A 13,714-nucleotide genomic window follows, 5' to 3' on the forward strand; every position below is an offset into this window, starting at 1 on the left:
CAACGCGTATCAGGTGGGAGCTCTCGGACTTCGGGAATCTGTAGTAAAGAAATATAACAATATGACTGTGAGTCAGGCGGTCCGAGAATGAAATATTCGCCAAAGTCCGTGCGTGTTACAAGAACAGAGTGTGTAGAACCGCGTGGGTCGCAGCATATCTGACCCTCTGCTTTCTTTTTCTCTATTTATCCCCCACTCCGTGCATCTGTGTTTCACTATAAAGCGAGGTGGAACAAGCTGAATGTACTCGAACATTGATCTCGAATGTTGCGATCTGCATGGGGCCTTGTCATCGGAGTAAAATGTTTCACTCTCACACGTAAATAGTCGCAGTATGCTCCCATGGAATTGACTCCGTTCTGCTCTGACACCCCGGACTTTTTGCCTGGGAACTCGAACTCTTGCCCGGCCTGCGCAACAACTCGCTCTTGTCGTTGTCTTAAACAGCCGCCTCCGTTTAATGGAAACTCGAGAATAGCCTCGCGTCGATCGAGGATAACGAGGAATTACGTACCAACTCGAGAAAAATGCGATAAACAATTCACTCTGCTGCATTCATTGAGACTTTTTTGTTATCTGACAACCGGATGCCAAATGAATTTCGAAGTCAATGATCAGTATCGTGTCGGGAAAAACGTTGAAAAGATCTCGAAACTTCATGTCGTTCCAATTGATATTATGGATGTAGAACAATCGCCCTGGAGATGAACTATTCTAATTCGCTGAAACTCTCTCTTCACTAATTGATCAAACGAGATATTGATCTGTCTAATGCAATAAAAACTTGGGAAAGCAATCTAATGTTCAATTGAACTAAAGTGAATCGCTACGAGGGATCATGTAACTCATATAAATCTCATGATCTCGTGATTGACCAACCACGCTGTCAAGAATCGCCCGGTTAAAAGCGCTGCAATCGCGATCACAAAATAAACGTATGCGCGCGAGCCGCTGCACAAGAATCACGCGATCGCGTTTTCTAGATTCATTTGGCTCACGGCGATCTCGCCAGAGGCGTCTTCTTTCATTGTGGAGCATGACAGGTAGGAGCAAAAAGGAAAACGAGGGGATCGAGATAATCTAAAAAAGAAGTATAGTCACGCGTTGCGATCTGAACTTCCCCGCAACTTGATACACGCGAGGAAGTAACGAATGCATCCTTCATTAGAATTCGTGTCCGCATAACTGACCTTTCGATACTCTCGTCGAAAATACACGGAGAAATAATTAAATTTGAAAAATTACCATCCAGTAACGATACATTAAATAACAATACATAATAATTCCAATACATTAAATCATATTCATTGTTCAAAGTGGGAATTTTTACCGGAGTATGTCTAAAAAATGTCCGGTCGAAGGTGCCGTACTTTTGAAGATGATTTCAATATTCATTTCGAAATATTACACGAGCATCGCGGTGAATTTTACTGTGCTCCACTGTGAAAAATTTCCGTACGAATGTTTATGGCAAAATGCGGCGATAATAGGAGTATGGCAGGTTGTCGCCACATCGGCCTATTTTTCCCCATTGTTTTTATATGCTCAGCCCTTTGTTGAAGTGTGTAAATCACCGATATTTAGTGTGTTACGGTATTCGGAAGCGAGTAAGTAAGGAAGCGTAAAATTTACTAAACGTTTTATAAATTTTAGTATGCGTACCGTAAATTTCACTATCTGCAACATTTACTATAAGATAAAACTGAAAATTCCACAAAATATTTAAATTTTTACAGTGCGTTACAGCAGGAAAGAATTTTTTTTCGTTAACTTGTCTCCGCAGTCAAACACCTCCGGTAAATTTTACAGTGAATTTCTTGCTAAATACTACCCTTTAATTCTCCCCGTGTATTGCTTCGTGTTTTCCATACTTGTAACCAGAGCAAGGATTTAAATTATTTGGCTCCCTGCGACAGTTTTCATAAACTCAATAACCGATGTTTCTGTACGCCTCACATTCGTATTCAAAGAATATTTACGACTGTCCGACTGAGGCACTGTTAATTACCTCGTAATTAAAAGCGACGTATAGAAACGCTTTCATTTTCGCGCTACTATATTGCCTATTTTGTCTCATGAATGGTCCGCTATTCGAATCCAAAAGAATGGAGGCTCGATGACGTGGCAAAATGCGGTTCTCGTCATTGAAAAACACAATCGTAAGATTGCGAGACGCGAAGAAAACGTGACGAGTATTCACGAAACGTATTACACCAAATGATAAAATGCGAATATACATCGCGATGCGTGTCCACATAGGTGTGCTAGGGCATATAAAGAAAGAGAGCGCAATAATATGCGGCGATAAATTGCATCGGTTCATTCGATACCTCGAACGTGCTTCAACCTCGATCTTGTGGGTGTGTTATAAATATACGAACGGTGAAGTCTGCACTTACACTTACACTAACTTACATGAATATTTAACTAACCACGCGACACAGAATACACATTGAAGAGGTCTCAAAGTCCACACCTATGTACGCAATAGCACGGGGATATAAGTACGTACGTAATTCCCGAGCAAAATGGAAACACGAAACTACATCTTTCACCCTATCACACATCGCGTTTACTGAAACGCTAACATATCCGTGATACAGATAAGAGAGTATATGAAACGAATATACATGGAGAAATAGTAAATTTTGAAATCTCAGAAACATAACACGTGAATTTCACTTGTATTTTTTCGATCTCCATCTCAGCAATATTACGAGGCGAATTGACTTTGAACAAATAAAATAACGTTTATCTCCAAGATTATGATCAAGCGGAAGTTAATTCCTTTGTCGTTTGTTGTTAGGCGCCTTTTTCCAATTATAGAAAGCGCAGCATTAAGAATTTTTTGGTAAAACAGTTTTATGCGATATCTAAGGTCGATATCATGCGATTCAGCGTGTCTTTTAAACGGTGATAATGGATCGCCGGTGACCGCGTTCCCAGGAAACAACTGAACGAGCATTCAACGCTCGATGCTTTAAACCATGAGATGCGCCAATACCGAAGATAGTTTCACCAGACGAAAAAAGCATGCGCATAAAACACCCGCGCCCGCGTTCCTTCGTCTACACACCCAGCGCTGTCGAGCCTCTTGGCTTTATCTTTTCATTTTGTTACTTTCGAGCTGCTGCATTTTCCCTGCATACTAAGACCCCTAACCGCGTCAGTCTTCTAGCTATCACGAATACGCTCCACAGCACTCGCTTGTTTCCGACGATTAAAATCTGAGTGGAATTTACAACGGTCGATATGGAATTTCCGTACATTGATCTACCGCTCCGATGAAAATGCAGCGACATAACGGACAAGATCGCTCTCACAATCACTCTCGACGTTCCCTCCAGCTCGTAAGAAACTACGACAAACAAATCTAAATCTTCCACGCCTTCGCATTTTCACCATACTGCATTCGAAAAAGAGAAAAAAATGTGAATTTGTCTTCAGGATAGAGTCCACTGTTCGGACCGTAGAAAAGGATTTTTCGGTATATTATTTGTCCCTTTTTTCATTCCCTAAAACTCCTATCTCATGATTCGTGAAAACATAAAATTTATTAATCTCTTCACTCGATTCGTAATTTACTTTCAGCTCCTAGAGCTCTCTCTTTTTTCTCATCACATTTACACGCATTATTCCGTGTTGACAGCTCTCCGAGTATTGAAATAATTGAAAAATCTGGCATGAGAATTATCACCAATGTGACAGCATACATTATTCAAGGCGAGCGTATACGGATAATCAGAAGTCGACAGGTAAGAAAGCTCCTTAAAATGAAACCAAGTCGGCGATCTCGTGGCCAGATAATAATCTCGAATACGCGATGTCAACTTATCGGTGTCGTCTATATTAAAGCGACGAATGCCGCCGCACACACGTGAAGCATACGAATTCTCTTACAGCAGAGGGAGGCCGCATGCTCAAAAAGTAGGAAGTTCCGGTCCGAAAGTATTTCTCGCGAGCGTCGCGAGCGCGGTGGCGCGTTTGTCGGGAACGGCAATTGCCGTCCGGCATTATTATCGACGACGTCGCTCCGGTATCAGCTCTCTGTAACAGTTTGTTGTACGTACGTACATTACGCGTTGTATACACGCACATACGTACCATTTGCCCAGATTGCTCCGTTTGATGCTGAAACTCGAACTCGAACTCGGACGAAAGAGCCGCATTACCTATAGACCCAATTCTGTCGTCGAAAAAGGAGGCCTCTTTCCCAACGCACACAAGTGCTTACGAATATATCGCGCTCGCGAAACTCCGACAAGAGTGTGTATCCGAACGATCGTCTGAGATATACGAGTGAGCACCGGGATATTTGGGACAACGGGAATCACTTTGAGATATGGTTTCCTTTCGTTTTAACCAAAAACACCTTTTTACTATGGAATACGAGCCTCTTTTACTTCGTAATTTCCACATATTTTTTCATTTAAAGTAGTTCGGCCGATATCTATAACTAGCCAAGTTTACAACTACTTTATGTTCATTCATTTCGAGTCTAAATTATTAATAGAATTGATAAACACTTACGTTGAAAATATTTTTATAATAAAAATGTTATAGAATGCTTTAAAAATGTCGTAAAAGATCAAATTTATACTTCAGCTTGACTAAGCTCGAACACCCTACAATTTTTTCACAATTCATATTATTGTGAGTTCTCGCATAGGGTACCGTGTTAAAAACTCAAAATTGTAAGTGAAATAATTACAAATTTTGCTCCTTAAGAGGCCCCGGAACTGTCCTTCACGTTATCAGGGGACCTTAAACTATCGTTTACCAGAAAAAAAAGTGGGCCGTACTTTATCGAACGGCCGAACTACTTTAAAGCGGTACAACTTTTATTAAGAGTTTTGATTATTTTTCAATCCCATGACAATTGCCATTTTCGGGGTTCGGTACTTGTCGAATGTATTTGAGACAAAGGTTTTCTTACAAAAGGAGTGTTGTAGCAAAGGATTCTAAATCTGAATTTATTTATAGGGCGCTAGAGTCCTCTAACCAAGTGACATTAATCATTTTTAATTAACCTGAAAAAAAATGTATTTTTGGCAACAATTTATCAACTGTTGGATCAACATTTGTAACTGGGCGTTGAGTAAATCTTACGAGATTTATTCATACGTAGCAATATTTTGAGGACTCGCATTACTCGTTTGGTCATCATTAACCAAAGTTTCTCTGTCGTTGAAGCAGCAAGACCATGTGAATCCGGTCAGGAGAGAAGGTTGCCAGGCACCCTCACCATCATCATCATCATTGGCTCTCTTAGCCTCGCTCTCGCATCTTTGAGGATTCGTGTGTGTCCAGCATACAAGAGTGATGGTAGGTTAACGGTCGCGCGTGCCTCGAGCGATTCTCGTGATGCGTGGCAGGCTCTGAGCGACCTGTGGTCCCAGATTGCAAATAACGTGGACCAACAAGTTGGTGAAGCAGAGCCTCGCGTTTCGAATTCCGGTGGCACGTGCGTCTCGTGAGGTCCGACCATCTGTCTGTCTATGTCTGATTTTTCTCGGTTTCTCCGTCGAATGAATTTCTCCGAGTGCGCGCCGAAAACAAAAGCGATTTTATTCTCGGCAACTCCGCGTGTTTATCGCATTCGTTGTTTATCAAAGTGTCTGAGAACCGTCAAAGCCTCCAAGTTCATTTATTCGTAATAAGAGCTTGCCCTCTTTGAAATTGGATTATGGTAAAACGTATAAATACCCATACACTTGAGCGCGGTGTACTTCTGGAGCATGCCCCGGATATTTAGTCTGCAGTGCTCGTAAAACCCTTATTCACTCCCTCCCCACATTTGCGGAACGGACCAAGCACATAAAACTCAACTCTACATACGCCTAAAACCGCGAGCGCACACAAAAAAGCGAACCCTCCGCTCGAAGTTCCGTGTACACCGCAGGAGATTGAGGTAAGTATATCGCGGGGGAAAAGAAATACTGTAACGTCATTGATTATATACAGACACCAATGAATATTCATAGATTTATCGACGTATCCAGCGCATACCTGTCGGAATAAACTATGCAAAATGCTCAAGTAATTATCCGTAAAAGTAAAAACTCTCTGCGGCAAACGGTAATAATGTGGAAGTGTACACTAAAAAAAGAGTAAAAGGTCACTAGTTTGTTGCTGCGTCATTAGTACGAAGGATGGGATGCTGCGAAATGCGTAAAAGTATGGCAAAGTGTGTGTGGTAATGGCATTCCAGTTGTTTATTTTGTGGACTTTACGAAGTCGGAATAAAATTGACAGCTGCTATTTAACCGGACGTGTATGACGATTTTTTCACAGATTCAATCGTTTTTCACGGGGCCCACGACTCTGCGACGTTAGCATATGGACCACGCTCAAGTGGTCTACCAATAAGCACTCTTTACTTACCACGGCGTAGGTCGACTTCGTACACTTTGCTCTACTCACTCCGGAGGGTCTAAGAAATAAAGAAAGAAAGGGAGGAAGCGAGAGGGAGAATCCGAACAGGACATAAAACATAGCTCAATCGCCGTTTAGCCTGTCACAAGGTATATTTATAAAAGCACTGGAGAAATGAAATAAAGAAAGAGAAAAAGCGGCAGGAGAGGGAGGTAGGAGTGAGCTCTCTCGAACGAAACGAACGCCGTGGTCCAGCCCTTTTTGCCTTAGGGAACACACTCGCGTACGAGCAAATGTTTTGCCAATGCGTTTATAAATATATACCTTTCATGCTATTGTTTCTAACAACGAGAGTAATGACGCTCGCGCCAAGCTTTGTCCTGTTCTCCTTCATCTGCGCGCGCACGCGCTAGACAAACACTCAAACTTCATTTGTGTATATGCACATATGCACGGAACGAACGACTGATATAAATTACCCGGCGCTGTGGTAAAAATTATAATTATATACAGAGCTCCGAGTTTTCTGTCAGTTATTTGAAACATTGTGCTATATATTTGAGAAAAAATTCTCAGAATATACGAGACTCGTTAAATGTCTGCAATGTACAATCACATTTTTCAATCCACAAACACGTAATCATGGAATCTCATTGGTGTAATTATCGGGTTTATTGTACATTCGATAATGAATACACAAATATTTTTCTCTCTTCGTGTCTCTACTCAATAATAAAGTGAACTGATATTAAAATCTGTACCTGACAATAAATACGAGTGAAATGGAATATTGTTTTTTTTTTTTTTTTACTGTGAAACAGAACGCGGACGTTGCCTCATTCTGTGTCATCAAAAATAATTCTCCATGAGTATTTACAGAGCATTTCACGACAGATGGCTCTCAGTTTATACTTCAAAATATTTAGAAAGGGTGCAATTAGTCGAATCTTCATCTCGTCAAATGTCACTAAATGATAGCTTACACGATTTCTGTTTTAATCAATTTAATTCCTACGTACTGAAGAGTACACTTACACTGATCCTCGTCAATGTGTTCGAGTGTATTTTTGTTCCTGGAGTATTCACATTCTTGAAAGTTGATCCTCCACGAGTTGGTTTAGATCCAGAGGAGTGATAAATCCCTCGGGGTTCCTGTTCTGACACTGCGAAAGATGAACGAGACACAACAAAATATTTGTCATTCTCAACGGAATGAAATATCGAACGAAAGAATCCTGGGCAGACTAGTGCTATGTTAAAATTCAAGCCTTGAAGAACGTCGAGGATCTTTGTTCAAATAATTTCCCTCGTTCGGAGCATTAGACTCTGGAAATATAAAAAATTACAAGAAAGTAAAGAAATCACTTGCAGAAATGCTGCTGAGGAATATTCAGCTTTGCAGTGTCATCGACCCGCGAATGGTTCGAGATTTATGGAGCCCAAAAATAGTTGAATCTCACGATATTTATTATCTTCTTCGACAAACACAGTTTTCACCAGTCAATTAAAAATCATCGTATCCGATACGAAAGAATATGAAAATTATGATTCGAGACCGGCCCTTCTGGCATAGAAGTTGAAAAATAAATGGCGTGTCCGAGAAGACGAAATCGCGAAGAGTGCAACTGCCCGAGCGAAGGGAAGGTTGAAAAAATAAATGCAGGAAAAATAAAAGATTTAAATGAAAGGGACCGTGGGAGAGAGGCGTGGGCGTTAGTCGCCCTTCACGAAAACTTGGTGCAGAGGAACGGTACGCTGTTTAATTACTACGGCAAAACTTTCGTGTTTATATCGCCTGGCTCTTACACGACGAAGGCTGTGAACGAGTTGGCCGAAAAACAAAATGAGGGTTTTAAAAACGAATGTATCCACGTCGCTTTTGGTGGTCCCATCGAGATGGAAAGAAGAGCAGTCATGTTTGCCTTCCATGGTTGTATAATCATCGATAAAACGAGCCTTTTTAATCTCTGTAATTACGTTAATTGAATTCAATAATTGATGCCATTATACCGGGCAACAGAAACCCGGTTCGTTTATTACCTTTGCTATAACGATAATTTCAAATCTACCAAAAATCAAAGCCTTTGAATCAGAGTAAAAGAAATATTCAACGCAAACTGCTACTCGTTAATCAACGTGTACCTGCTCGTGGTCCATTTATTTAAGTGACATTGTACCGGAACTAGCATGGTGGTCCAAATTCCTACCGACTCCGTTTTATACGAATGCAAGTCCTGTGCGACGACTAACACAAGATAGAGCTCGAGATAAGGATATAAATATATTGATGCAACATCAAGTGCAAGTCGCTACTTTCACCCAATTACACTGGATTTGAACGAATTGACAAGGCAATCGAAACGCACAGACGTAGTACATCGTTGTGCGTCCCGATCTTGTAAGATCGTTTCGAATCGGAGCAAAAGTGACCGAGTCCGGTGTGTGTATGTGCTTTTCTTGTTGCGGAACTCGGAGCCTCCAAATGGACTAACGAAGGCCGAAACATCATGAACTAACCAGTAATAAATGTTTCCAGTGAATAGCCTCTTTTTGCTCGTCGTTATCTCCTGACGTTCGATCCAGATTCAACAGTTTGAAAAAACATAGTTAAGCGACAATATTCAATGGCCCCGTGCTATTTGTCGATAAGATCACGAAATCCCGAGTCTGGACCTTCTGGAAATCACGAGTTCGATTTGTGCATCCTGAAAGACCATGTCCTCTGACAAAATATTCGAGTCAAAAGTCATACTAACATGGAATATTTCTAACGAGAGAATATTCGCCTTCGAATGACGTCATTGAGATTTCTTCAACTAAAGAAAACATTTCAGTCTCACTGTCAGCAATCGTGAGAATTGTTTCAGTCGTCGTGAATCGATTGCCATAAAAATACGAATAACTTTGATCACGTTACTCGAATTGTCTGTTCCACTCTAAGGGTTGAGAGTCTATTCCAAATAAATCCACAAGACATTCAATGATTCGCAACCAATCGAGATGACTGCAGGAGATAACAGATTCAAACGACGCTGCTTCACTTTCATATTCGATATTTCACGAAGCTCGGCGTACTTTTCTTAACAGATGAATCATCTCACATGTCCGACAATCTCAGCGTATTTCTCTCAGCAGGTGAACCATTTTACATGATCGACTGCGAGACGGTTTCACATATCAGCCAAAAAAAATGAGAACCGAAGGGGATTTTGTTCGAAACTATTAATAGCAGCTAATAGAGGGTGTTCGCGTTGGAACGAAAATCTCGATGAACGAAATGAAAAGCAGATCAATGTATACCATGCTGCCTACACGTGCGATGTGTGTATATACAATTCAAGATAAACCACGATGGTCTAGTGGGCGTGTCTCGCGATGAATCCCCGCGGTGGACGCTTCCCGTTGGGCAATAAAAAGCCCACGATATGTATGTGCACTTTCGTGCTATCCACGGATCTACATTACACACATTATATTGCTATTTCAAATCATGAGCCATGCCACCTGCCATGGCCAGCGAATCGAACGGGGCAAGACCAAAAGAAATCATGATATCGAGGGACAAAAGGACCGAGATGAAATTCTTGAGTAGGCTCGAGTCTTATTTTCATTTCGATCGCGTCTACCTGCTCACAAGGTTCCTTCCTTCGCAGGTTATGCAGTCCTGCCGAATGATTTTATTCCAGATTCGACGCACTCGAAGACTCCCGATACGCACACGGGATCGTCTCTCCTCTCTCTCGTTCCGCTTCTCCCCTGGACCGGTGCAGACTGCATTCCACGACTTTCGCGCGCGCGCCCGCCCCTCCGTACGAATGCACACGCGTGTATCCGTATTTCCCTCATGTGCCGGAGATGGCGCTCGTGATGGGGGAAGCTGCATATGACGTGTGATATTGGTCAGCCGAGTGGACCCGAATGCGGCTGCGGAACAGTCGCGGCCAACGAACTTGATCGCGTATCGATACCAAAATTCTTGTATCCGCTGATCGTAACCTTCCGACAACTTTTGATCGAATCATGCACTCGATAACGTTCGACATGCTAGCGGAAAATGGTATGCAATGATTGCGAGACCCAAAAAAAGAGACTGCCAGCGATCTCAACTAATGGAAAAACAAAATTCGAGACAAGTCGGCGTCGAGATAATGTTGGAAAGATCAGATTGAAAAAAATGTTATTCGACAGCTTACACGACCTCTCAGGCTCAGTGTAAACGAGAAAAAAAACGCTTCTATACATACGTACTGTAAGGTAATGTAATAAATACGTGCATGTACGTATGAACATCCGTGTCATCGATCCTCGCTTGCTTTCGCTCTTCGATCTTAATCGAGTTTGCAGATACCTTATACAAGTTTCTCTATCAAGAAAGCAAACGAGGGCCCCGCAGTGGAAAGTACCATTTTACCGAGAGGTTTAGGATATTGCCTAAGATCTACGACAGATTAGAGCAAAGGATATATCGACGCAATGAAAAGTTGCTTCTATGTCGGTTTTTCTATATCACCTGCACAGCCGAGGATATAACAGGGGAGAAGAACAATCGATTCAGTGGCAAGGACCTCGCGGACGAAAGAATATTATCACGAACTTGGCATTATAGGTATATTCGACCTAAGGTATTCTAGCAGCTAAAGTTTTGAACCCAAAGACCCTTGTGGAGAGAGAGCGAGAGAGGTGATTTATGTAATTGTTAATTAGTCTTAATTGTGACTTACACAATGAAGATTCCCAGGGGCAGATAAAGCGGGTAATGGCCGTTCGTTCTTTGCTTGCATCTGTTGCATATAGTGACTATACTGACGTGTAGATCCGATCATAATATTTCAATGCATGTGGCATTCTGGATCGCATTTTCCAAACCATGGAGCTGCATTCTTCTCTCAAATTCAGTTTGGAGATTTGGAAATCTCACGAAATGTTGCTATTTTTATTCTCATCCAATAGGAATCCATAAACGAATCTCGCAATTGTTTCATTCAAATTTTTCTAAATGTATGTCTTTCAAATGTCTAAATCTGACCAAGTATCGGGTAAGTTTTTTCACACAGGGTCTGAATACAATTTGCCAGAAAGATTTTCGTCGTTATCTCCATCGGTGACGGTCGTCACTTCTTACTCCGCGCCGTCCCATTCAGCGCCCCACTGCTCCCTTTGTTTCTATTTCGACCGAGAATCGAGCGTGTGGGTCTTTAAAATGATTAAGAATTCAGATAGATTCGATTTTTTTTAAATCTCAACGATAGTGAAAAAAAATGATGCATTGGAATGACTAAAATCCAAACAAGAATTGTTGAAGCAAAATTCGATATAAAATATTCCATGCGACTTGAAATTTTTTCTGTTAATGAATTATTTGAGAAATCAAAGTTAAGAAATAGGGCGGGAGAGTGCGATAATTTAGACGGAAGTCACAAATTACCGATAAACAGAGCGATCGTCAGGAACGCGTGCAACTCACTGAGAGACGACAGTTCACGGCATTTGGATCACGTATGTACACTCTCACTCGGCTATAAAGAGAAAAACAGTGCGTGAGAAAGAACGATGAAGAGGAAGAGAGACAGAGAGGGAAAGAAGACGGGCTTGTGCCGGGGCAGGACAAAAACCACCCGACAAGCTACCAAGGCCAGCAGCTCTTGCATCGAACCCTCGTCCACTCTCGGCCATCCATTATTTATCGCTTACGCAGAACTCTTCTCTCTCTCTCTCTCTCTTTCTCTTCTCCTTCTCTCTCTCTCTCTCTCTCTTACCTTTGATATGTTGCTGTTGCTCAGTCTCCGGAATGGCCAAAGAGCTCCCAACGTTCACCCAACGAGTACGATGATCCTCGAATTCTTGCTAAGGAGACCGAGCCGATCGCGAACGACAAAATCTAAACGTTTCATGCTTCTTACTCTGTTAGCAAATATTTCTAAACAATTGAGAGTAAAAAGGGTGCTCTGATCGTTCGAATAAGACGGTCCAACACTGTACAGTTTTAACGTGAAATTATATGTCGATGGATTGCACACTTCGAAAGACTTTTTTCGGAAGGAAATTTCGTAAATTTTCTTCATTTATTTTCAGTATGTTTTTCCTTTCTCGGGAAATTAAAAAATTATTATGAAAAACTATCGGGCTGTTAACATTAATCCTGATTTTAAAAAATACCGAAAATTCGTTTTCTTTATTCTGTTTCAGACGAATGTACACGTGCATCGACTGTTGGAATTGAATATAAGTGGAATAAGAATCAACGACGATCTTGCTGATGACAACGATTATGCTACTGACGATACACGGATCTCAAACTCTGACATTCCTGACCGGTTTTCGTCCTCAAACGAAACGAAGAGCTCGTCGAGTACTTATTCTCAAGGAAATCATAACAAGCCACAGATATGTTTACGAGACTCCCCGTGTTTCAATCGTTTCGTAGAATTCGCGAAAACGCACGTTCGTTTTTCAAATTGATTAAAATTATTGAAAAGCTAGCTCAGAGCTTGGAATTTCGTTGTTAAAACAATGTTGGAATTACCGTATCGCTGAACAGCATTGTAATTCAATAGAACATTTTATTTTAATGAATAAACTGAACGTTTTCTAGAACTTTAAAATGGAAAAATAATAAAAAAAGAACGTTTGAAAGCAATAAAATTCGTCACCCCATTTCACGATCAGCTTCGCACCAATCAACGTACTCATTTTTAAGAACTCACAGAGCCATGTTTTTTCACTTTCGGCTTTCTCCGCGTTCTCTTGGAAAAGTAACGACAACCGAAATCTTTGCAGAGCGTAATGACGTTAAATCTATCCAAGTGCGGTATTTCGTGGTCGTAAAATTGCAAGAGTTCGCGAGCCCCGGAGGAGAGTATAGGTATGCCATGAATTTTGTGGCATGATGAAAGAGGCAAAAGAACGAATGAAAAAATGCGTTTCGTGTGATAATAACCGAGCGGCTAACGCAGCGGGGGCAGTAAACCCGCGACGTTAAACTTTAACGGCGTGTGCGTCCGTGGCTGTTTTTACTTGGGTTTCTTCAACAGGGTATTTGAGAGGAGATGCGGCAGCAGCACGATCATCAACAGGTACAACCCCCGCGCATGGCCATTTTTTCAGGTGCTTTTTTTATTTTTTATTTCATTGAGTACTCACCGAAGCTTCGAGTTCGTGATGTATGTGACGTGGTGAACTCTCTGTACACTATGAATCTGCTAGGTCCATTCGTAACGTCTCATAACTTATAGCATGTGTAAGAAAAACCTTGCAACAAAAAACAATTACGCTGCGCGTGCTCCTTATTGCCACGCTGTCTCCTAAATATTACTTCGTCGATTATTATTTTTTCGCGTAT

At 41.4% G+C, this 13,714-nt stretch overlaps 1 long non-coding RNA gene across 1 annotated transcript in view; it reads left to right on the plus strand.

Moving 5' to 3' along the window:
- LOC122405914 (uncharacterized) overlaps positions 1–12,977 on the plus strand; it is a 29,655-nt gene extending 16,678 nt beyond the window's left edge. The window contains exon 2 of the long non-coding RNA XR_006259845.1: positions 12,562–12,977. This is a non-coding gene — a long non-coding RNA (uncharacterized lncRNA). The remainder of the gene's footprint in view (positions 1–12,561) is intronic.
- The last annotated feature ends 737 nt before the right edge of the window (positions 12,978–13,714 follow it).

The sequence above is a fragment of the Venturia canescens genome, chromosome 2 (assembly GCF_019457755.1).
Source record: "Venturia canescens isolate UGA chromosome 2, ASM1945775v1, whole genome shotgun sequence".
In the NCBI taxonomy this organism is placed as follows: Eukaryota; Metazoa; Arthropoda; class Insecta; order Hymenoptera; family Ichneumonidae; genus Venturia; species Venturia canescens.